Source organism: Octodon degus, unplaced genomic scaffold (genome assembly GCF_000260255.1).
Source record: "Octodon degus isolate 3935 unplaced genomic scaffold, OctDeg1.0 scaffold00001, whole genome shotgun sequence".
Classification (NCBI taxonomy): Eukaryota; Metazoa; Chordata; class Mammalia; order Rodentia; family Octodontidae; genus Octodon; species Octodon degus.
Genome location: NW_004524577.1, coordinates 29,177,937 through 29,201,261, shown reverse-complemented (window position 1 = coordinate 29,201,261; position 23,325 = coordinate 29,177,937). Strand labels below are relative to the sequence as shown.

The following is a 23,325-nucleotide window of genomic DNA, read 5'->3' as shown; positions in this document are numbered from 1 at the left end:
CGGAAGAGCCAATACTATTATGGACTACTGGACTCTTTTAGAATATTTTGCTGAGTTTACACACCTATAATATTCAAATAACGGAACTTAACAAAAAAAAGGGGATACAGATGAATGTTCATTTTATATCTGTGTATTCAAAGTGGTTAGGATAGATATATAGTTACATTCTCTGGTGTTTTTAAATAGGATATCAAGTCTGTATCTTATACAGCAATTAACCACTAGGAAGAATGTATGCAATGTGTTAATTATTGAAACTGTCCTACCAATTTGGTTTGAAAAAAAAAAGATTTACAGGGCTGAGGAGATAGGTCTATAGTCTAAGTGTCTGCCTGGCAAGTGCAAGGACCTGGATTCCATTTCCAGTACCACATGCCAAGCTTGACCCAGAACCCCAGGGTGTGCCATGGTGGCCACCGAAACTACATGTGGTGGTACATGCCTGTAATCCCAAAGCTGAGGAGATTAAGACAGAAAAATGTAGATTAAGACAGCTATAAATTTGAGCTGTGTAGTGAGACTGTATACCAAATAAATAAGTAAACAAATAAATAAAATGATTTACAGAAAAGTTGTGAAGATAAGATGGAGGGTTCTCATATACTCTTTACCCAACTTCTCCTAATATTAACATTTTATCAAGCAGATACTATGTATTTATCATCATTAGGAAAACAACCTGAATGTATTACTATTAACTAAACTCAGGATGTTTTCAATACAAAAATCTTTGATCCATTTTAACTGTAGTGTTGTACATGATGACAGGCATGGGTCTATTTTAAGCCTTCAGCGTATGGTAAGCCAGTTTTTCCAGCAACATTTATTAAAGAGGCCATCTTTCTTCCAGGGAACATGTCTGATGCTTTATCAAAGATCAGGCAGCTGCGTGTGTTTGTTGTTGTGTCTGTATCATCTAATCTGCTCCATTGATCCTCTGGTCTGCTTTTTGCTAGTACCATGCTGACTTTATCACAGTAGTTTGTGGTGTAATTTCAAGAGAGGGACTGCGATGCTTCCAGCCTTTACTTTGTTACCAGGATTGCTTTTGCCATTCTAGGTCTCTTCTGGTTCCAGATGAATTTTAGGAACTTTTTCTAGCTCTGTGAGGTATACTAGTGGTATTTAACCAAGATTGCACTGAATCTGTGTAACAATTTTGGAAGTATTGCCATTTTCATAATGTTGGTTCTTCCTACCCAGAAGCAAGGAATGTCTTTCATTTTCTGGAATCCTCTTCAATCTCTTTTTTCAGAGTACTATAGTTTTCTCTGTATAAGTAGGTAAAAATTTTAAGGATATAGGGATAGGTAGAGAATTCATGAAGAAAAATCAAACTGCATGGGAAATACTTCAAAGAATAAACAATTAGGATCTCATCTTTTTGAAAATTTTCTGCACATCAAAAGAAATCACCAACAGAGTAAAAATGAAATCCATGAATGAAGAAAAAAATTATAGCAGGCTCTCCTTCAGACAAAGGACTCCTACCTAGAACATATAAAGAATTTCAAAAATTGGGCCTCCAAAATTCAAAGACAAAATCCAAAATGGATATCTCGGATGAATATACACTTTACAAAGGAAGAGTTATAAATGGCAAATAAATATATGAAAAAATGTTCAGCATCTCTGGTCATTCAAGAGATTCAAATTAAAACAACACTGAGACACCAGAAAGAATGACTTCATCAAGAAGTCAACCAATAACAGATGCTGGAGAGGCTGTAGGGAAAAAAGAACCCACCTCCACTGTTGTTGGGAGTGCAAGCTGGCACAAACTTTATAGAAATCCGCATGGAGAGTCCTCAAAAACCTAGGATTGGAGGTCCCATTCAAGCCAACTATTCCCTCTGAGATAATTTTTAAAAGAACTTAAATCACCATACCACAGTGACATAGGTGCACCCATGTTTATAGCAGCACAGTTTATCATAGCTAAATCTTGAAAACAACCCAAATTCCCATCAACTGAGGAATGGATTAAAAAAGATAAGGATTTTTACACAATAAAGTATTGTTCATCCACAAAAAAAGATAAATTTGAGGCTTTTGTGGATAAATGGATGCATGTGCAAGCATTGTATTGTCTTGCTGGTTTGAGAACCTGAAACAGTAAATAAAATTAGAAAGATACAGTAGAGACTATGAAAGGGAAATAATTTTTTCAATGGGAAGGAAAAACTGGGATGAGGAAAAGGACAAAAGAAAGAAGGGAAAAAGATGTATTTATGCACGCATGCAGGATAGTTTGGATAATTGTACTGTTGATTTCTGCCGATCTTTTGAAAGGAGCAGTTAATGCTTAAAACTTGTTTCTTTTATCTTTTTTATTTCCTTTTTGAATTTCTTACAACTTTGTTGCTATTGTCTTTTTTCCCTTTAAACCAGTCTTGCACATTTGTATATGGGCATATGGTAAGCCAGAACAACAAATTTCAAGATAACATCATGCAATACAGCAACCATTATTGAATTCCTATTACTTTGTTTAGCGAAATTTTGTGTTGTTTCTAATGCTGTTTTTTTTTCTATTACCATTTTGTGTTCTTTAAAAAATGAAACATAATTTAAAAAAAAAACAAGATGGTGAAGGAACTAGGACATAATAGTAGAGACAGAAAAGACTGGGTGGGTGGAAGTAAGACTGGAAAAATACAATTCATTTCATTGTTAATTGAAAGAGAGAGCATACAACAGGGAAGATTGAAGATCCACATTCTGTCTTGGGTCAGCCTGGGTAATAAAATGAAACACTAGGGCAGGGGAGATAGCTCATTAGAATAAGCACTTGCCTGGCAAGCACAGAGTCCTGAGTTCAATCCCTGGTTCCACCAAAAAAAAAAAAAAGAGAGAGAGAGAGACACTGTGGTATCTTTTAAAAGAAAACAGCAACAAGGATGCTAAGTAGTGTTGTAAGGAGCTAAGTACATTTCTGGTTTGCTTATAGATAGAGTTTGATGGATCTCTTTATATATGAGAAAATCCAGACCCAGAAAAATGAGAGGAATATTTATGTCCAAAGAGGCATCACATTTGAAATTTGTGTGGATATGTTAGTGTTTGCTTTGTCTAAAATATTATTTGCTCCCCTAATTAAGTCAAGTTTACTTATTAAGACTACATAAAAATAAATAAATAAAATAAAAGACTACATAAAATGTAAAAAGCACCTAGTTTTATTTCAAAGAGGGTGGGTAGGCAGAATGAATACTCAAAAGTAGAATCAGGATACATAGTTGGTACAGGGAGGATTAATAATGCTCAGAATGACAAAAGTGAAACAAAGTCTGCCTGCTGTGTTTCAGGAATGTCATGTGAGTAAGTTGGTGGATGCCAAGGTCAGCCTCAGCTTCCAGGGAACAACCTGAGGAGGAAGGAAAGCGGACAGTGAAGAAGAAAGACTCAGAGAAACAGTGGGGTTAGGAGGAAAGAAGTGTCTCCTCAACCCAAAGCAAAATCAATAGTGGTTACATAAGCATTCTTTATGCAGAGGTTAACAGATGTGGCTTTTCATCTATAAATGAGAAACAACTTAAATTTTGATTAATGTGAGTACACAGTATAAACTAGGAGTAATATGGTGAAATTAATCAACCATTGTTCTTCAACCTGGCTATTTCTGCCCCACTGAAACTCTCAGCCCTAAGGGTTGTCTTTCTCACTGTCTCAAGATCTTGACTCTAAACTTCCTTGTTATTGTTGGATATTCTTGGCTTTGACTTGTCCCTTTCTGCAGGTTTACAAGGTAGGACACAAGGAGTCAACCTCTGTAAGAACTTTATGTGCTTAATTATGTTATGCTAAAACCCTAAGTAATTAATTGTATACTTTCTTTCATGTGAATCATAAGCCTAAAATTCCCCAGGGGGTTTGTGGAGACACACGCATATGAAGCTCTGCTTTGCAGAGTCTCCAAACTTGACTTGACTTTCTCAGAGGTCAGGTGTTGGATGGCTCCACACAGTGAGAATCAAGTAGAAATGTCTACAGTTAAAAACTCAGCCCTCAGAGGCTGTGGGGACAATCTCCTGAAGAGTCACCGGGTAGAAATAACATTATAAAAGATGTCACTTATAGCAGTAGCTTGCCATCACCAACATGTAGAGAAGTTATGAGCAGCCACACATGACTAGATGACGCTCCACATTTTCCATTCAGAAAAAGCTTTGTCCTTCAAGCGTGAAATGGAATGATTGAGCAAGACTGAATAATTATTAATGTCTTCTGTTTATTTTATCCTCCTCCCTCTGAAATGTAGTGTACATATTTTTATAATTAATAATAAATACATAAATAACAAGAAAATACAAATGCAATGAGGCACACCTCCCCCAACACGCTATATTTCAAGGAATTAGCTCAAATTAAAACATATTTTGAAATAAATTTTGTGGGCCAGGGATATAGCTCAGCAGCATAAGTGCCTGTTTGGTAAGTGTAAGGTCCCAAGTTTGATCCCCGGTACCGAGAAAATAAAAAAATACAATAAAATAAATTCTGGCCATGTTGTTATTTCTAAACTGTGGGATTAGAACTGTTCAAAAACAATAGGTATAGCATTTATAAATGTATGTCTGACCCAATTGACAAATAATAACAAACATTTCTGTGGTAAGCACTGGAACAATATAGGCACATCTGTATTCTCAAAGTATCTTTGTTTAGCCTTGGATTTGCATAAAATTTAGTTGTATTATTTGAAAGTTTTCTTGTTTGACTCAAACTGTGTAAAAAGCAATAGGAACAAAATTCTTTAAGGATATTTGCTTAAGAGGGTCTTGTGTTTCTTGTTGTTTGTAGCTTTGCCTACAATAGTTTCTATCCATTCTAGTGTTAAGCATAGCGGCAACTGGATTTATAAAACCTGGAAGAGCTGATTTATAATTTATTTGTATTTCTCTGCTTGCAGGTGGATGTTTGGGGACTGCAGGCTGACTTTCCCTGAAGTCAGCCTTTAGGTATACAGGGATATTTGAGAGACTTAATTTTCTGTAACATTTTGAGGGAAGAGTTTCTAGTTACTCTGATGTAGTAGGGGAAAGATCTAGTGCATGCCAACCTGAAATGATTTTATGCATGAAAAGGTAATTTAACAGCAAGACCACTGCAAAACAACAAAATTCCAAACTCTTTCAGCTACAATAGAAATGTTTTTTTAGATCTATCTCTAGATGTAGCCCCAAAGCCTCATACAGTCATAGGTGGGGGAGGAGGGGTTGAAGGTGGCTGGATTAGGTTGTGTGATGCTCAGATTAGGGATGCGACACTGGGAGTGAGGGAACTCCACCATGGGTGGAGACAGGCAGACTTTATGGAATAAAAAGAAACAGAAATAAGGTGCTTTGCTTCTTCACTGTGTTGCTTCCTCCTGTCTTCCCTGATTTAGCACGGACCTTTTCGCCTCAGCCTTGCCTCTCTGCCTCCCTGCCTTGGAGCCAGCTGAGTATGAAAATCTACAAACTAAGCTTAAGTAAACCTTTCCTCCCTTAGTTTTGGGTGCTGAGTATTTTTTGTCAACAACAAGAAAAGTGAGGCATCTGCACATAATTTTTAAAAATCAAGTAGCTTTGAGGGACTAATTTTCTAGCATTCTCCTCCATTTTAGAACACCATAATTATTTTCTATTTTCTGTGCCAATTTTTCTCTATAAGCTGTTCTCGGGATTTTCTTTCTGGTCTTTCACTCGTCAGATCTCCTCTTTGAAAAATTCCCACAGAATACAGTTTCTTAGGAAAACTAAGAAATAAAAATTTTAGTCAACCATTATAATCTACAGAAATACATGATTTTAGAAAATCTCAAGTAATTCTGAGTGCTAAAACAGCCAGAAGAAACAAACCTCTCTAATGTTTTCTCCCTTGCTGAAGTTTTTCACAAAATGTGTTTTCTAATATAATGTCTAACTTCAAAAGGTTTTTTAACATAAAATATAAAATACCCATGTTCCAAACAATAGAGAAAAAAATTGCACATGCACCCTGACTGCTCCTCTAAGTTTTTAAAACACACACACACACACACACACACACACACACACACACACGCACAGATTAATCTGCGAGCCAGCTGCTGCTCAGCCCTGCTTGGTCCAACACTACAATTATCTGGAATCAGCATAATGAGTCTGCTGCCCGCTAACTGGCGCACATTTTATTACATCTAGTTTTCAGAGAAGGTGGAATTATCATACCAAGGCAAATTGGCTTTGTGCTTATGTAATACATTATTTTGCTATTTTAGTCTCCTGTGGTTTCTTTATTCTAAACTACTATCTATCTTATAAAAACTGCCCCAGATATTTTGCTTGAAATTTGCAGAGTGGGCAAGATGTTTTGCACTTTTAAGTCTCTATGAAAGCAAGACCCAAGAAACAATGTTAAGCCAAGGTCTACTTACTGTCTACTCACTGTCAAAAAAAAAAAAAAAAAAAAAAAAAAAAAAAAAAAAAATAGGCCAAAAACAAATTATCTCCAACTCTATAATTTTACCATTTGTGTTTCACTCTTTGGCATGTGTCAGTGAATGTTTTCTTTCTATGCCAGAATGATAAAAAAAACTAAATTCCTTCTAATACCCATCATATTCTGTACTAGAACTACTCCAATACTTCGTTTCCATGTATCCCTTAGAGAAGTTGATTTTCTACTATTTTACCCCACCATTTAGCTAAAACGTTGGCACCTAAATGCTTTGTGAATGGAACATTCCCTATAGAATTCAAGCAAACACCATTTTTATCTCCTCAGATGAGCACTTCGGGCTATGGATTTTGAAGATACAGTATTATATCCAGAGTATTTTCTAGTGCATTTCTCTTTACATGTATTGTAAACACTGTATTCTGTAGAGGCTTAAGATCCTTTTAGGGGAGGAAACAAAAGTCTAATTGTATTAATTTGATCGCGGGATTAAGTACTTGTGTTTGACCTTCTAGATAGTGGAGTGGAAAGAAAACTTGCAGTCACTTAGAAGTCAGCTGGTGGAGAAGCCTTGGATGGGGAATTGGGGAGGATCAAGGTTTCACAGGTAGAAACACCTGCAAAGCCTGTAAGACTACAGAGCTGAACCCCAGGAAGGTCCCAGTCCAGGCATCTCATTTCTACATTCTGAAATACATTCCACAGCTTAAAACATTCCACAGCTTAAAATGCATAGAGCCACACCGCAGCACATTAAATGCATAGAGCCTACATAAAGGAACATAAATCATGAGAGTGACTTCTTTTTTTGTTTATATTTTTAAATGATAAAAATATACATATCAATACCACATACATATATAGTATATTGCTTAAATCAGCCTAAACACATCTAATCCCATTTCTTTACAGTGAAAGCATTCTGAGTCTTTTCTTCTTGCTTTTTCAGATGTGCAGTGTAATACCATTTGTGGTACAAAAGAAGCCAGGACATCTTTCTCCTAATTGCAACCTGGTACCCATGACCAGCCTGCCTCTGCTGTTCCTTCCCTAATCCTCTCCCCAGTCTCTGGGAATTGCCCATCAACTTATTCTACACTTGCATGAGATCACCTTTCTTAGGTTCCACACTTAAGTGAGACATGTGGTACTTTTCTTTCTGGCTCTGGCTTATTTCACTTAACATAATGATCTCCATCTATGTTCTGCCTATGTTAAAAATCTCAAATAAGTATTTTATTCTTCTTATGGCTGAACAATATTCTGCTGCATATATGTTCTATGTTTTTTTTTTCCTGTAATAACAATTTCCAAGGCCTTTTTATTACCTCAGACTTATCAGGCACTATTGTAAGCGGTTTACATATACTATTTCATGTAATTCCTACAAAATTCTCCTAAAAGAATGACTATTGTTACCTCAATTTCTCTGTGTTATAACTTGAGACATAATGTACATACAGAAATGTGCAAGACAGAGCAGTCCCTCATTCCTCTTTGTAGAGGAGTTCCCTTTCTGTTTTGTTTGGTTTGAGGGAATCTTGATATCTAGTTCAGGCCAGCCTTGAACTCACCATGTAGTCCAGGCAGGTGATCCTCCTGCCTCAGTCTCTGGAGAGCTGGGATTAGAGGCACGCACCACCGCACCTGCCAGGAGTTCGCTTTCTTGGACCATCTTCAGAGATAACCACTGCTCTTAATTCTATCCCCAGACTTTATCTTGTTATAGAACTGCATGTAGACGAAAGCATACAGTATGTATTATTTTGCATCTGTTTTGTTGTTGTTATTGCTGTTCAACTTAATGTTTTTGTTTGTCAAGATTTGTCTATTTGTCTGTCTATCTGTGTCTGTCTGTTTGTTTGTGTGTCAGTACAGATTAAGTCCAGACCATCCACACTAAGTTACTTCCCTGGCCCTTTTTAAAAGCTCTTCATTCTGAGGCTGGGTCTTCAAACCCCTAAATTGCCAAGTTGCCCAGATGGGGGTTGAACTTGAGATCCTCCTCCCTCAGCTTCCCAGAGTGTTTTGATTCCAACATTTGCCCCTATGCCTAGCCAAATTAGTGTTTTAAAATGCATCCATTTTCTGTATTGCATATATCGATATATAATCTAGTATATTAGTATACTACAATTTATTTTCCTACTGATGTACATTTGTATTGTTCACAGTTTTGAGTGTACAAAAAAATTAAGCTGATGCCAATACGGTTGTATAAATCTTTTTGGTAAGTGTATGATTTCTTTGTCTAATACTAGAATTGTTCTGCCATTGTTTAGGAATTTGATTTATCTTATAAGAACTATAAGACATTTTCCAAAAATGGTTCTACCATTTAACATTTCCACTGATGTATAAGAAATTTTAAAATGAAAGAAAGAGGAAAAAGAAAGAAATATAGTTTTTCAATGTCTTCACTAATATTTGGTTTTCTCAGCCTTTTAAAATTAATTTGTTCTAGGCTGGGAATATAGCTCAATGGTCTAAGCTCTTACCTGGCAAGCACAAGGATCAGGGTTCAATCCCTGATACTGCATCCTTGCCAGCCCTGCACCAACCTGGTCACCAAAATCAGGCGTGGTGGCACATGCCTATAATCCAGGCACTGGGGAGGTTGAGATAGGAGGATCACTATGAGTCTGAGCTGCGTAGTGAGACCCTGCACCAAATAAATAAATAAATAAATAAATAAAGGATTAAAATAAAAAATTAAATTAATTCTTTCTAAAGTGTTTATAGTGGTATTTTAGTTTTGTATGAATTTATATTTCCCTTGAGAATGGAGATATTGAGTGTACTTTAATTTATTTATGGAACATTGGTATTCTTCTATTGTGAAGTATCTTGTTCGGCCCTCTGCCTATCTGCACCATTATTATTAAATAATAAGTTATTTATACATTATGAATACAAGGCCTTTATACAAATGTAAAATGTGAATATTTTCTCCCTGCATTTGCTTCAGATATCCATTACTTTAATGGGCTATTTAATGAGAGTTTCCATTTTGATGAAGCACGAGTAATATTCTTTTCCTTTGATGAATCTCTGCAGTACTTAGTTAAGGAAATCTTTGCCAGTAGAAAAGTGATATTTTCCTGTTTTGCGTTAGAAGATTTATAGATTTAACGTTTATGTTTTAGTTGATGATTCTTCTCAACTTATTTTTTTCTCTTGTATGCATGACGTAGTGTCTGTGCCAAACCTTCTTTTCCATTTAGACACACAATTATTCTAGCATCACTTATGAAAAAATATTGGACTTTCCTCTATCACATTGCTTTCTTGCCTTGTCAAAAATTAGGCTGACAAATAACTACAGCATGGTTCTATTTCTTTTTTTTTTTTTAATGTATCAGGTATTTAATTAGGTTCTTAATAAGAAATTTGGAACACTAATTTATGAGGATAAATTCCATTTGTCAAAGCAAAACGGATCGCAGGTAGCCCCGGAGCTGAGGAACACCTTTGATTTTTGCTAAAATCTGTGAGTTCACTGCTTTCTGATCCACCTTGCGCTGCTCTGAAATCTGGTATCTCTCAGTGTCAAAGGTCTCACCCTCCTGATGTCTGGGCTTCCGCAGCTTCTTCTTCTTGAAGTAAGCATCAGTGAGGTGTTTGGGGATTTTCACTTTGCTGACGTCAATTTCTGTAGAGGTGGCAATGACAAATTCCTGGTATGTTCTTTGTAGAGGAACATGATTAAGGCTAAGAGGCCCAGTCACAAGTCACTGGCCAATTGCTTCAGGAAGACCACTCTCTTGCCTCTGTGATGCCCGGTGAGGATGATCAAGATGGTGCCGGAAGTGATGTTAGCTTGAAGTTTCCGCACATTTTGACTGAAGGGTTTCTTTTCGTGGCTCAAGAGCTTTTGGGACACATCTTCAGTAGGGTAGTATCTGGGCATTTTTTCAAAGCTTAACCACTGGGCTACCTCCGACTAATTTTCTGATTGTAGCAAGAACTTTCTCCTTTTTCTTCTCAACCTTTGATTTAGCAGCTGTGTACTTTCTCTTGTACAAAGCCTTTGTGGAATACATATCAGATCAGGAGTATCTACCAATTCCTCTAACAAGGACAGGATTTCGGCTGCAGTGGGGCTTCCTGTTCTTGGACTTCTTTGCTTTCTTCACCTTACCCTTTTTACAACTACTACTGGCAGAAGCCTTCTGGGTTTTGGGTTTCTTCTCTTTAGTGTCTGACTTCTCAGTTTTTTCACCTGTCATCTTGCAGGATGTGAAAGAGTTCTATTTCTTGTACTATTCTATTCAATTTTAATTCTCTTAGCCTATTTTTATTGTACATTAATTTTAATGTACCATTAATTTATTGTAATTAACTTATTGCATGTAACTCCATTGTCTTTTGAAGTGTATTATCTACAAAGAGAAATACAGGTCAGTCTTATTGTTATGCTATTATATGTATATTTTCTTAACTTCTTTCAGAGTTTTCTCTATGATTTTCATCTTTCTAAATCCTTGCTATCTTTCTTAGGATCTGATAAATGTCTTGGGTCTATGGGTTGACACATTTATCAAGTTTGGAGTGTTTTATAACCTTTAGTATCTCTTTACTTTCTCAAACTGAAATGTTGTGCATTTCAGACCACATAATTTTTTGGACAGGTCACTCTTGCTTTACTTTTTTGTCAGTTTTGTTTTGCATTATTGTGTGCTCCCAGCTGAGTAGCTCCTATTAACCCCTCTTCTAGTTTCCTTATCTTTTCATCAATAATAGCTTAAATATTTATTAAAGTATGTTCAGAAAAATTCCAAAATGCATTATTTCTTCCATTACTGGCCAATTTGGTTTATTCTATAGCTTCAATTTATCTAATATATCACCTATTTTTCATTCATATGTATGTCTTTTCTTTTAAATCTTCAGGTATAATTCACTTATGATTTTAAAGTCCTATTCTTGTATAAAAATTTAAATATCTGGCTAACCTTTGGATCTGTCCCTTTTGTACCCTTAAAGTCACTGTTCCTGTTTATTGGTTAAGAAATAAAACTTTGGCAGGTTAGTATTGTCATTTATGTCAGTCTTTCATGCTGGTCTTGTCTAATACATCTAGGCTTAAAACAAAATCAATAAATACTTTTTAAAATCAGTCCTTCACAAACATCAAATTAATTTGAGACCTAGAACTTACCATCTAGGATATTATTAGTCCCTAAAATTCTACCTGCACTGTTCAAAATATCGTGTAATGTCCTTAAATTTTTTTTAAAAAAGGATGAATTAGGACAAAGTTTCCCACATAGTAGCAATTAAAAAAAATTGGTACAAAGTATCACTATGCCATTTAGACTCTTAGTGATCCTCCTGTTTCAGCCTCCCCAGAGCTGGGATTACGGACATGTGCTATGCCAGCATGGTATGGGGCCAGCATGGCATGCAGTATTGGGAATTGAACCCAGGACCTTGATACTTGCCAGGCAGGTACTTAGAGCACTGAGCTATCTACCCATCCCCCATCATTGAAAATTTAGATGCTTGTTCAGTATGGCAAATGCAAAACATTTAGGTTCTATGAGCTCACATTTTTGATGATATATTGAAAGTCCATTTCTTTACTTACATGTTACAAATTAAGCGATATGGGTCTCCAAAGCTATCTAGGAGACAGAAAATAACTTCATGTAGCCTTTTAGACAGATAAATTCTATCAGTACATCTCTAAATGAAACTAAATAAGAATTTGGCATAACCCAAACTATGAGCACATATTATATCTAGCCTTAAAGGAAATAATTGTAAATTAATATTGCTATAAAATTACAAAGGAGAGATCCACCCAACCCAAAGTCCTGCGAGTGTGTGAGAACTTCTGCACTGTCCTGCACTCGCCAGACCAAGCCCAGAACATCCACATGAGAGAGACCTTTCTCCACATTCTCTGGACCTCCCCTGCCCCTCGAGAGCCATCCCAAGCCCGCCCTGTGAGTGAGAACTTCTACCACGCTCTTGGGAGCCCTCCAGACCCTCCAAAGCCCAGGCTCAGTGAGTGTGTGGGAGAGCTTCTGTGCTCTCCTGCCCCCCACCCACCGTCATACCCCTTCAGACCCAGCCCAGGCCTGGCAAACAGGCCTAGGGTGAAACTCTGCAGCTGAAGTCCCTGCAGTGCGACTAGCATCAAAACCACACAGCTAAACCAGGAGCAGAACATCTTGCCAGAGAGGCACAGCAGTCCCACCTCCAAGGGCAGTAGCAGAAAGGAGCTGAGCACAGTAGCCAGATCCAAGCCAGGCACAACTGGATGAACTAGAACTTAGTAAATTGGTACCTGAATTTTACTATGTGCTAAGGTTACAACTGCACCAAAGCTCTACACAAAATCTCAGTGGACAGTGTTATACAAAATGTCAAAGAAAAAGAGCAAAATGCAATCTAAGGTCCCAAGCTCACCCAAAACAAGTGCAAAGGACAATAACACAGCTGAAATGTTGGAATTAATAGCATCTGAAGTAAGGAAACAACGGCAGAAACGTATAGAGGAACTCAAAAGAGAATTAATCTCTGAAATAAAAAAAGAAATCAAAGAATTAACAGTGTCTGAAGTAAAGAAACAACAGCAGAAAGGTACACGGGAATTAATATCAGAATTAATCCCTGAAATGAAAGCAGACATCTCTGAATTAAGAGTATCTGAAATAAAGAATCAAATGCAGAAACATATAGAGAATATCAGACCAGAAGTAAACTCTGAAGTAAAAAAAAATTAACAACTGCTTATCAAGAAGACACTGATAAAAAAAAAAATAGAGGAGATTAGAACAGTGATAGATTCCTTGAATGAGCAATACAGGAAAGAAATAGATTGCATGAAGCAGAGTCAACTTCATATTCTATAGGGACTTAAAGTTCAACATATCAATACTTGATGAAAAATACCTGTTCCATGTTATGCCTAAGATGTTTGACATTCAGACAGATAGTGAGGTTAAGCTTAATAGCCTCGGTTGTATGGTAATAACAATAAGCTTGTCTTCTGGATGGTTAACAACCTAAGTTTACAGACCAAAATTAGAGAAAAAGGAGGGCTGTAAGGAAAGCTAACATTTTGGCCCTAGCCTTCTAAGGTCAATTAAGACTTAGGACATATGAGAACTTGTACTGTAATGTCATGTAACTCAGTAGTGTCCCAAATTTTCTGATCAAGGAGATTATGGGGCCAAAGAGGAAAGTGATCGATGATGTAGAGTGTGCCTAAGGACAGTCACATGGAGAGAAAACATTCTCTCAGGCTTTCACAGAGAGCACATTGGCCAAGCAATGGCCGTGACTCCTCCACATGGCTGACACTGACAAAGGATCTACAATATGAGGTACAGGATCTCAGGATAAATCCTGAGGGGACTATATTGGAATATTTTGCTGAATTCATGCACCTACAATATTTGGATGGCAATGGAATACCTATCTCTGTGTTTACTTCTGTGACCTCATTAGTCCTTAATATTGTCAAATATTAATGTACCAAAGCAAAGTTTGAAATAATTTACTTCCCTTATCTTATTACATTTCCAAGCATTGAAAACAGGAGTGTTATTTGACTATTTGCATCAAGACCTCCCCTGAGAGTACCACCTCAACTGTTCTAACATTGTATTGTTTGCTTCGTGTACTTGACATTTTCAAGTTTTCCAGGGACTGTCTCATGTAATATCTCATTTTGTCAAATGAGGAAACACAGGCCAGGAAAGGCAGTGTGTTCTTTGTCTATGTGCTGCAGAAACAAATTACCATGGTGTTTGAGATCAAGACAATATAAATGCATAACATTTATGTAAGTCAAAAGTTCAGCCTGGTCTCACTACACAAAAATTAAGGTGTTGGAGGGATATATTTCATTCTAGAAGGTAAAAATTAAAATCCATTTCTTTGCTCATCCATATAGTTGGGAGAATTCAGGTCCTCATAAAACTAAGACCCAAAATTTTCTTGGATATCAGCTAAGGGTTTTTCCTGGCTCCAAAGCCTAGTTCTATCACTTGGCTCTCTGACTCCTTCCTCTTCATTGAATCCAGAAACCAGGGATTTGTCCTTTCATACTTTGATACCTCCTTCTACCGACTCATTTTTCTAATCAGTTTGGAAACCTCTCTGTTAAGGGACCACGTTTGTAGGCTGAGCCTCTGAGTCAGAGGAGCTAATCCTCTCGCATGAGGTTTGTTTTCTTTTCTTTTGAGGCAGGGTTGCTATAAAGTACAGGATGATCTTAAACTCACTCTGTAGCTCTGGCTGACCTCAAACTCCCCATCCTCCTGCCTCAGCTTCCTGAGTGCAGGGATTAGAAGGGTGAACACTGGGCTCACCTCAAGGTTTTCAATCTTAATCACACCTTCAATTTACCTTTAGCTATGTAAGGTGATAGGAGTTATTTTACATTATTCTGATAATTATGTCTCCTGCTTCCTCCTAAGCCTTTCAGTTATAACAGAAATTGCTGTGAGGGAAGATTTTTAAATTTTTTTTCAACATGATTCTCATAAATAAGATTATAATATTTTTTAAAGTATCTCATGAACTTGAAAGCCAGAGAACTCATCCCAAGAACCTCCTGAGGTCTTCCATCAACAAAATGGAAAATTGGATTATGTATTTTTGTAGGCCATATCCAAATTTGATATCTAAAATAATAAAATTCACAATGCTTAATTTCATGTTTTAAAGTCTGAAATTCTTGTTTTTGGCATCTACATCTCAATCACTTCACCTAACAATTTTATTCCCCCTAGTGCAATCACTTAATCCAAAAAAAGAAAATAATGTCAAAATAGCTTAGAGATTGTATGTTCATCCCCTTTACTTCTCAAAAAGAAACCTAGGGGGCTGGGGAGATGGCTCAGTGGAATAAGTGCTACCCTGGCAAGAGCAAGGACCTGAGTTCAATCCCCAGTTCAGAAAAAAAAAAAAAAAAAAAAAAAAACCTGTTAAGCCAGTGAGACAGCTCAGTGGATTCAGTGGATTAAGTGCCTGCTTTGGCAAGTGCAGGGACAAGGGTCGATCCCCATCCCACATGCCAGGCACGCTGAGCCAGTGACTGAGTCCAGGTGTGCTAGCACAAGCCTGTCATCCCAGTGCTGGGGAGTCTGAAAATAGGAGGATCACTATGAGTCCAAGCTGCATAGTGAGTCCCTCTACCAAATACATTTTTAAAAAAAAAATAATTTTAAGGTGAACTTTCTATATGGATTGTTAGGGCCATTGTAGAGTGGCAAATATAGCAAAAAGATGCTGTCCCCACCTCCCCCCCAGCCAGTATGCTTCAGTTTGTTGGTTGTCCAAGTAATAGTTATAGTTCCTGTTACTTTTGGAAATATTTGTCACTGAGGAGCCTAGCTGGTTACTATGAGGCACATTGTATATACCAGTCCCTAATTGACAAGCCATTCTGCTTCTGTACTTCCTACTTATTTATCTCATGTAAGCCATAGACCACCAGAGATCAGGGCCTGATATTTTGGGAATGATCGCCATCAATGTTTGTTGACATAAATAAATCTGCCTTCAAATCCTGGGTATCATTTCAGTGTTTCTGTTCACCTTTGTAGATACTCTCTGGTATGCATATGAAAATCATCATTATGCCCACTCCCACACTTTTATAAATACAGCTCTTCTCCATGTTTTTTGGCCCCTTAACTTGCCATCTTGCTCCTTTCAGGCCCCTGACTAACCAGCCAGATTACTGTTTGTGAGTAACCTACCTTTGGCCTTTTCTCTTTCCACACCAAAATGGTATGTTCACTAACTGTGAAGGTCTGCCCTCTTGACAGCATTTCTCCCTCACCACAGTCTTCCTGGGTCATCCCTGAGTACATCTGCCATTCAAACTCAGCCAGCTTTTCACTTATACCACCATAGCAAGTCAACTGATCCATGAACAAAGCTCATTTTAGCCTGATGTAGTGGCACATTCCTGTAATCGAAGAACTCTGGGCAGCAGAATCAGGAGGACTGCAAACGTGAGTCTAGCATGGGCAATTTAGTGACAACTCAACAAGACACTGTCTCAAAATTGTGTAAAGGGGGCTGGGAATGTAGCTTGGTAAAAAGGCCCTGGATTTAATCACTATAATAATAACATTAAAAAGTTACATTGTTGTATTTGTTGTTTATCATACTGAAGATTGAACTCAAGGCTTTCACACTGAGCTATGACCCCAGGGCTTTTATTTTTTAGCTTTTTAAGTTTTCATTTTTTAGAATTTGAGACGGATATCACTCAGTCACAAAAATTGCCCAGGCTTGCTATCTTCCTGCCTCAGTTTCCCTGTTAGAACAAGTTCTTCAGGTGATCCTGATGCACAGTCAAGACTGAGAACCAGTGAGTCCAACACAAGAGCTTCTTGGCAAGGCTACTTCAACCTCCACACAGCACTGGGAAACTCATTAAAGAACTATATTTATGAATTTATTTTTTTATTTTAAAGAGAATAAAAAAATAATAAGACAGAAACAGTACACAATTTCAAAGTAATCATCAAGATACTAGGTATTCAATGGGGATTGTTATGTTGCACATTGTTGTCATCAGTGTAGTTGCTCAGATGACTAGATAGAAGTCTGTAAAATTGTTCAACATAAAAATTTTAAGCATTAACTACTACCTTCAAAAACACAAAAGAAATTAGTAACACAGTCATCTTAGCTATTGTGTGTGTGTGTGTATATATATATATATATATATATATATATATGCATGACTTTTTCTCTTCCCTTTTTCCCCTTTCTTTTCTCCTTTCCTTCATCCCATTTGTTATTTCTTTTAATCACTTTCTCTCTCTTTTCCTATATCTATTGTACCTTTCAAAGTTTATTTACTCATTCAGGTTCCTATACTATAGAAGCACAATTAATCATAGCTCAATCTCGGCAACAACCCAAACGCCCATCAACTGAGGAATGGATAAGAGAGGTGGTATTTTTATATGATGGAGTATTTCCCAGCTATGAAGAAATGTATATTTAAGGCTTTTATAGTTAAACAGATACAACTAGAAGTTACACTCATAAATGAAATAAATCAGGCCCATATGTGTAAACATCATACTGTCTCCCTAGTGAGTAACTATATTTTTAAAGAATGCAGGCTACTTACATTTTTCATGAGACACTGGAGTGAAAATCAGTTTGAACCCAGTGTCCAAGCACCCTCAAAAAGTGTGTTGGGTATTTTTTAATCTATTTTCTCTGTCCTAATATAAATTCTACAGCTGTCTTTGGGAGAAAGAATGTAGAAATATGATTTATGCAGAACTGTACATACCTTTTCCATAGGTTCCTTCTTCATGGTGTCCAAGTCCTCCTTTAGCTGATGGATTCTAGCTTTGAGATGCATCAGATACAGAAATTGCCTCTGGATCATGAGTTTCCCCTGGGAAGCTTGCCTGTGCCTTGTATCCATGTGAAGTTTATTTCCTCTGGAACTAGATATGGTTTAAAGCCCACTCATGTGGCCACGAGGGTTCTAAACAAGTTCAGGTCACTAGAACAATAAGGTGAACAACAAGTGAAAGAAAAAAGAAAAATTAAGAAAAAATATTCATTGCCTCAATGTATTTTGTTTAAGTTAAAACGCACAAATATTGTCATTTCAAATGGTAATCAATATTTAAAAAATCATTAACAAAGGTTTTTAAATTCTTTATCATTCTTCAAAATCAATATTCATTTTACAATTCTAGCATATCTCAATTCAAAATAGCTGTGTTTCAAAGTTTCAGTGGTTACCTACGGACATGGCTGTATTCAACAACATAGCTCTAAGCTGTAAATTGCATCGTAGGATGCCCCACTTCAAACCAAAAAGACTTTGGGGCCACCATGCCAATCATGCCTCTGAAGGGGGAACTGAATGTGGAACTTCCTACGTATGGCTGGGAGAGGTGGCTCTCATCACTTGAAAGCAAAGCTTTAAAAAAAGTCAGAGCTGTCGTCTATTAGCTGCAGTACTGTCAGCCTTTGGTTTGGGTATATTGTCTGGAGAAGAGGATCTGGTTGGTATCTACTATGCTAAAAGAGCCAATTCCAAATGCTTTAACATGTAATAGAATGCTCAAGGTGTGGCACTATGGCTTATGTCTAGGTGTCCTCCCAAAGCCTCGTGTGGTTATAAGCAGGGCTTCTTGGAGATGGCTGTATCTAGAGATTAAGAGTATGTGATTACTAAATTAATCTACTGATTGATTTAGCATAGTTCTGAGTGTGAGTAATGGGAAGGCCTACCCCAGTATAGGTGGTACCACCTGGAGGGATAAAAGAGCGAAGCGAGCCATGCTCCATACTACCCCCCATTCCATGAAGTTTCTCCTCTGTTATGCTCCCTTGCCATGCCACCTTGCTTTGAAGCCAGCCAACTAGGGACTAAAAGCCCTACAAACTGTGATTTGAATCAGATCTGTCCTCCTTTAACTTTGCATGTCAGGTATTTCGTCTCAGCTACTCCATGAAGGATCAAGTGCTGAGTGTTTCTGTTAGGTAGGAGAGAAGGAAACAAAGTAAACCTAATACATCCAGTTAGGGAAATCTCTCAAGTGAAAACAAAGCCTTAAGTCAAGTAGCCATTCTCAAACCTTGGTCCCAAAATCAACAGCATCTGAGAATCTGTTAATATACAAATCTGAAAACTGGGAGTGAGGCGTTTATTACCAGCTCTGTCATTACCAGCTCTTCAATTCTAACATACAGCCAAGACTGAGAACCACTGAGTTACATGCATGTCCCTTTTGGCAAGGCAACCTCAGCCTTCATGCAGCAAATAGAAATTCATGAAATGACTATATATTTTCACACTTTTAAAGAAGGCAAACTAGCTGTACACATTTACAACTCTGACAGTGTAAAATTTCCATGATATGCCGAGGTGGGTGAGCCTTCAGAGTTGGTACAGTTGTAATTAAGAAGTAGCAACTCCACAGCTATGTATGGGAGAATGCTTGAGGCTAGTGTTCTATTTTCACAGTTTATGAAACAGGAAAGGATATTGGATTTTTACCTGGCATATTTCTGTGGAAAAGCACAGCCCAGTATGACACCTGCTGGTGCAACAGACCTAACACAATGTGACAGAAAAGCAGAAATGACAGCCGGAGTTGTATCTAATCCTGCTGCAAAGCTGCCCTAGATTCTCTAAAATTCATAGCCATATAGATCTGTGGAATACACAAAACACTCACTAATTTTCCTTCCCAGAGTTGTAAGTCTGCCCGTCAACTCAGAAAAAAACAAGCTACAGTTCAGCAGACAAAATAAGTTAAATTAAAGACGAAACACAGAAAAGTTATCAAAACAGAGCCAAGGGTCAAAATACACTGAGAAGTGTTGTTAACTTCAAATAAAGAACATTTCATTTAGTTGCTCTCTTTAGACACTTAAAAATTAATCATAGGAATCATTAGAACACTGTTTGTTTATAACCAAGGCAGAATCATGGCAGGTGCTGAGTCTAATTAGTGCAATATCAATTCTCATTCTCACATTTGCCTTTCATTACTACTTAACTCCAATTCTAATCCATTATGAAACTGTGCAAAAGTTGCTACAAGTGTGCATATATTTTCATTCTAATTGTTTGCAAAAAATATCAGGCAGTAGCATATTAAAATGCTTTTCCACTTTTCCATACATAATCTCTATCATCCGTCATGATGTCCACTACATTAGTTCATTACAAACTGATAATGAACATTATTGTATATGTCTTAGCCCATTAAACAATTTTCAGAGAACTAGAATATAAGACAATGTAACATCTAAAGATTGTAAAGCAGACAGAAGCACATGTGTGCAAGAGGTAGCCCTTTCTGCACTTCTTCTGTTTCTGGATCACAATCATGACTATTTTCTCTGTGACTGTAACACCACATGTGTGTGGTTTTGTGTGTGCTTACATCGTCATCTTGATCACATGAAGATAGATCTCAATTTCTTTATATCTATTTACTAATCACCCCTAGCAAGAAAGCCTTAATTATTTTTTAAGCTTCAGTTTCTTCCTCTGTGAAATAAACATAGTCTCCCATTGGAAAACTGACTCTTAAGAGGACAAACATGAAATGAATTCTAGCCAGGCAAAACTGAGATGACACCTTAACATTTTCTAAATTACGCAAATAGTAATTCAACATCTGACAACTTAAAAATAAATTCTACTCATTTTGTAAAATATCCAATGACACATCAAGAATTAACAGAGAGAAGTTACTGGGAAGCATATACCTAAGCAACATAAGAGAAAACCTGGCTGGGAGGATAGCTCAAGAGTCTAAACATCTGCCTGGAAAGCACAAGGACTTGGGTTTAATCCTGGTACACATACCTGTAATCCCAGTGCTGGGGAGGCTGAGACAGGAGGATCACTACAAGCTCAAGCTGTGTGGCATGATTCTGTACCAAATAAATAAATAATTAAAAAATAACTTAATAATCGCTAATAAGGATCAACAAAAGGTTTCATCAAAAGGTGAAAATGGGCTAGCCAGATAGCTCATCAGACTAAAGTCCGATCTGTGTAGTGAGACCTTGAACATTAAAAAAAGAAACAGGTGAAAATGTCATGTCACAAAGTTTGCAAGCTTGATGGCCCCTTGCCAATGCTATACTACTGGCCAATTTTTTGAATTGGAGAGTAAAGAGCAATGGAATTGAAGGCCCTTTGCAACTCCACATCTGTGAAATATTTATAAACATTATAACTGAAAATTATCAGTTGCTGTTGTGCTCTTGTGAGAGCCTTTGTCTGGCTTAAAGGAGACTGGATATGAATTTTTGACCAGCTCCTCTGTTGTTATGGTAACCAGAGAAAGGGACATAGCAGAACAGATTGACTAGTGATTAGAGAATTTTTACATAGCAATTGCTGCAAATGATGAGAAAGCTGAGAATGCGTAATAGTACCACCAGAAGAGATGTTTAACCATCATATTAAGAGGAAATTTCAGGGTGGACAATACAGCAGTTGAGAAAATTTTCAAATATAAATCTCTCCTAAGCAATAGGAGAGACGTTTATGAAACCTTCTGGTCCTGGGCTCTTCTTTGTTAGGAGATTTTATTACTGTTTCAATCTCATTGTTTGTTGTTGCTCTATGTAGAATTTTATGTCCTCATGGTTCAAATTGAGTAGGATATGATGTCTTAATTTCTTTTCTCTCCTTGTGAGACCATAACCGACATCTGAAGTTAGGGAAGGAAGTTTACTCAGCTCACAGTTAGCAGAGGTTTCAGTCCATAATCTCTGAGCTCTGAAGCAAGGGGGTGTGACATAGGAGCAAGGGCTCACGATGGCAGAAGACAGCAAAAGTCACAGAGCAAAAAGGGACATGCAGGAGTTTTGGGGGGCAGGGCAGAATGCTACAGTTCTAATGTAATACGATGTTGACAAGCTTACTACAGGTTTTTAAGGACAGTTAAACCTGAGTGACAATGTTCAAGTTGTGAAATGATAAGAATAAGCATGACTTTGTATCTGGAGACCAGTCAAAGCAATGCATCTGGTTGCCAATTTGACACGGTGTACAGGACATGCCCTAGGGCACCTGTTTATGCTCCAGGATATTGTGATGGTTGATTCATTCGGGTCCACTTGAGAAGCTCCGAAGTTTAACTAAGTGACTCTTCAGGGAGCAGACCTCCTTTGGTAAACAGCCTGAGGCTGCACAAAAGAAGGGCATGGAGTTGGTGTGAATGCTACATCTGCCCTAAGAGAGCCTGCTAACACTGTAAGGAGGAAAGGAGACTCACTCTCTATCCCTGCTTTGCCCTTGCTGATTTTGCTGTCTTCTGCTGCCTTGAACTGTTGCCCCTCTGCTATGCCTTCCTGCATTCGGGACAGCTGGTTATAGATGGAAGCCTCCAAAGCTATGTGCTAAATAAACCTTTTCTTCCTTAATGTTGGGCATCAGATATTTAGTCTCAGTAATGAGAGAAAAGTAACTAGGCATATGGGTACAGAAATTTGTCCATTTCTCCAATTTATTATCAGTATTATTATTATTATTTATAATGATCTTTTTAATTTCTGTGATACCAATTTTAATGTCTCCCTTTTCATCTCTCATTTCATTTGCATAATCTCTCCTTTTTAATCTAGCTGAATGATTTTCTATTTTGTTTGTGTTTTTCAGGAAAATATCTCTGCCGTATTCTGTCTTTCCAAAATCATACTGGTTGACACACTCAAGATCATTCTATTGGCTCAATTTTCTTGTGGATCCTTCAGAGAATTTCAATTCAAAAATCAAAATTCAACTCAGGTATGATGCAGATGTTACAATAACAAGAAAGGGAAATTAAAATAGTAACTGAGGAATATGTCTCTAATGGAAAAAGTGGACAAGCTGTAAGAACAGATGGATAATGTAAGCAAGTAGTGAAAATTCTAAAAATAACAAAAAGAATTAGAAGAAAGTAAAAACATTGTAACAGAACCAAAGAAGTTTTTATGAAATCATCAGTAGACTGGACAATGTCAAGTAAAGAATCGGGGAGCTTAAAGATTAGGTTTCAAGGTCTACATTCAGGACTACATTAAAAACAAGGCAGAATTTTACTCTTGTTAGGAGCTTGTTGGCCACTAGGAAGGCACTTTCAGGACTAACCTCCTACACTGTGGCTGTCAGAGTTTGTTTACTCACTTGTTTCAGATAAAATCTGCCAGAGAAACACAACAGGGTTGTGGTTAACTGGCCAGAATTTCCAATCACCCTGACACACTTTCCAGGTGACCTAAAGTAAGCTTTGTTCAGTAGGATACTAAATTCTCTGCTTGAGGTATTCATATACATGAGGTATTCATATACATCATTTTTTAGCATGTCATGTAGAATCTCAAATAGCAATTTCAGGAATGTGCCCACTTAATTGTGATGATAATTCTCCCCTT

The 23,325-nt window shown here is 37.3% G+C and overlaps 1 pseudogene; it reads right to left on the bottom strand.

Moving 5' to 3' along the window:
* LOC111815012 overlaps window positions 1-17,848 on the bottom strand; it is a 120,448-nt pseudogene extending 102,600 nt beyond the window's left edge.
* Window positions 17,849-23,325: the final 5,477 nt, after the last annotated feature.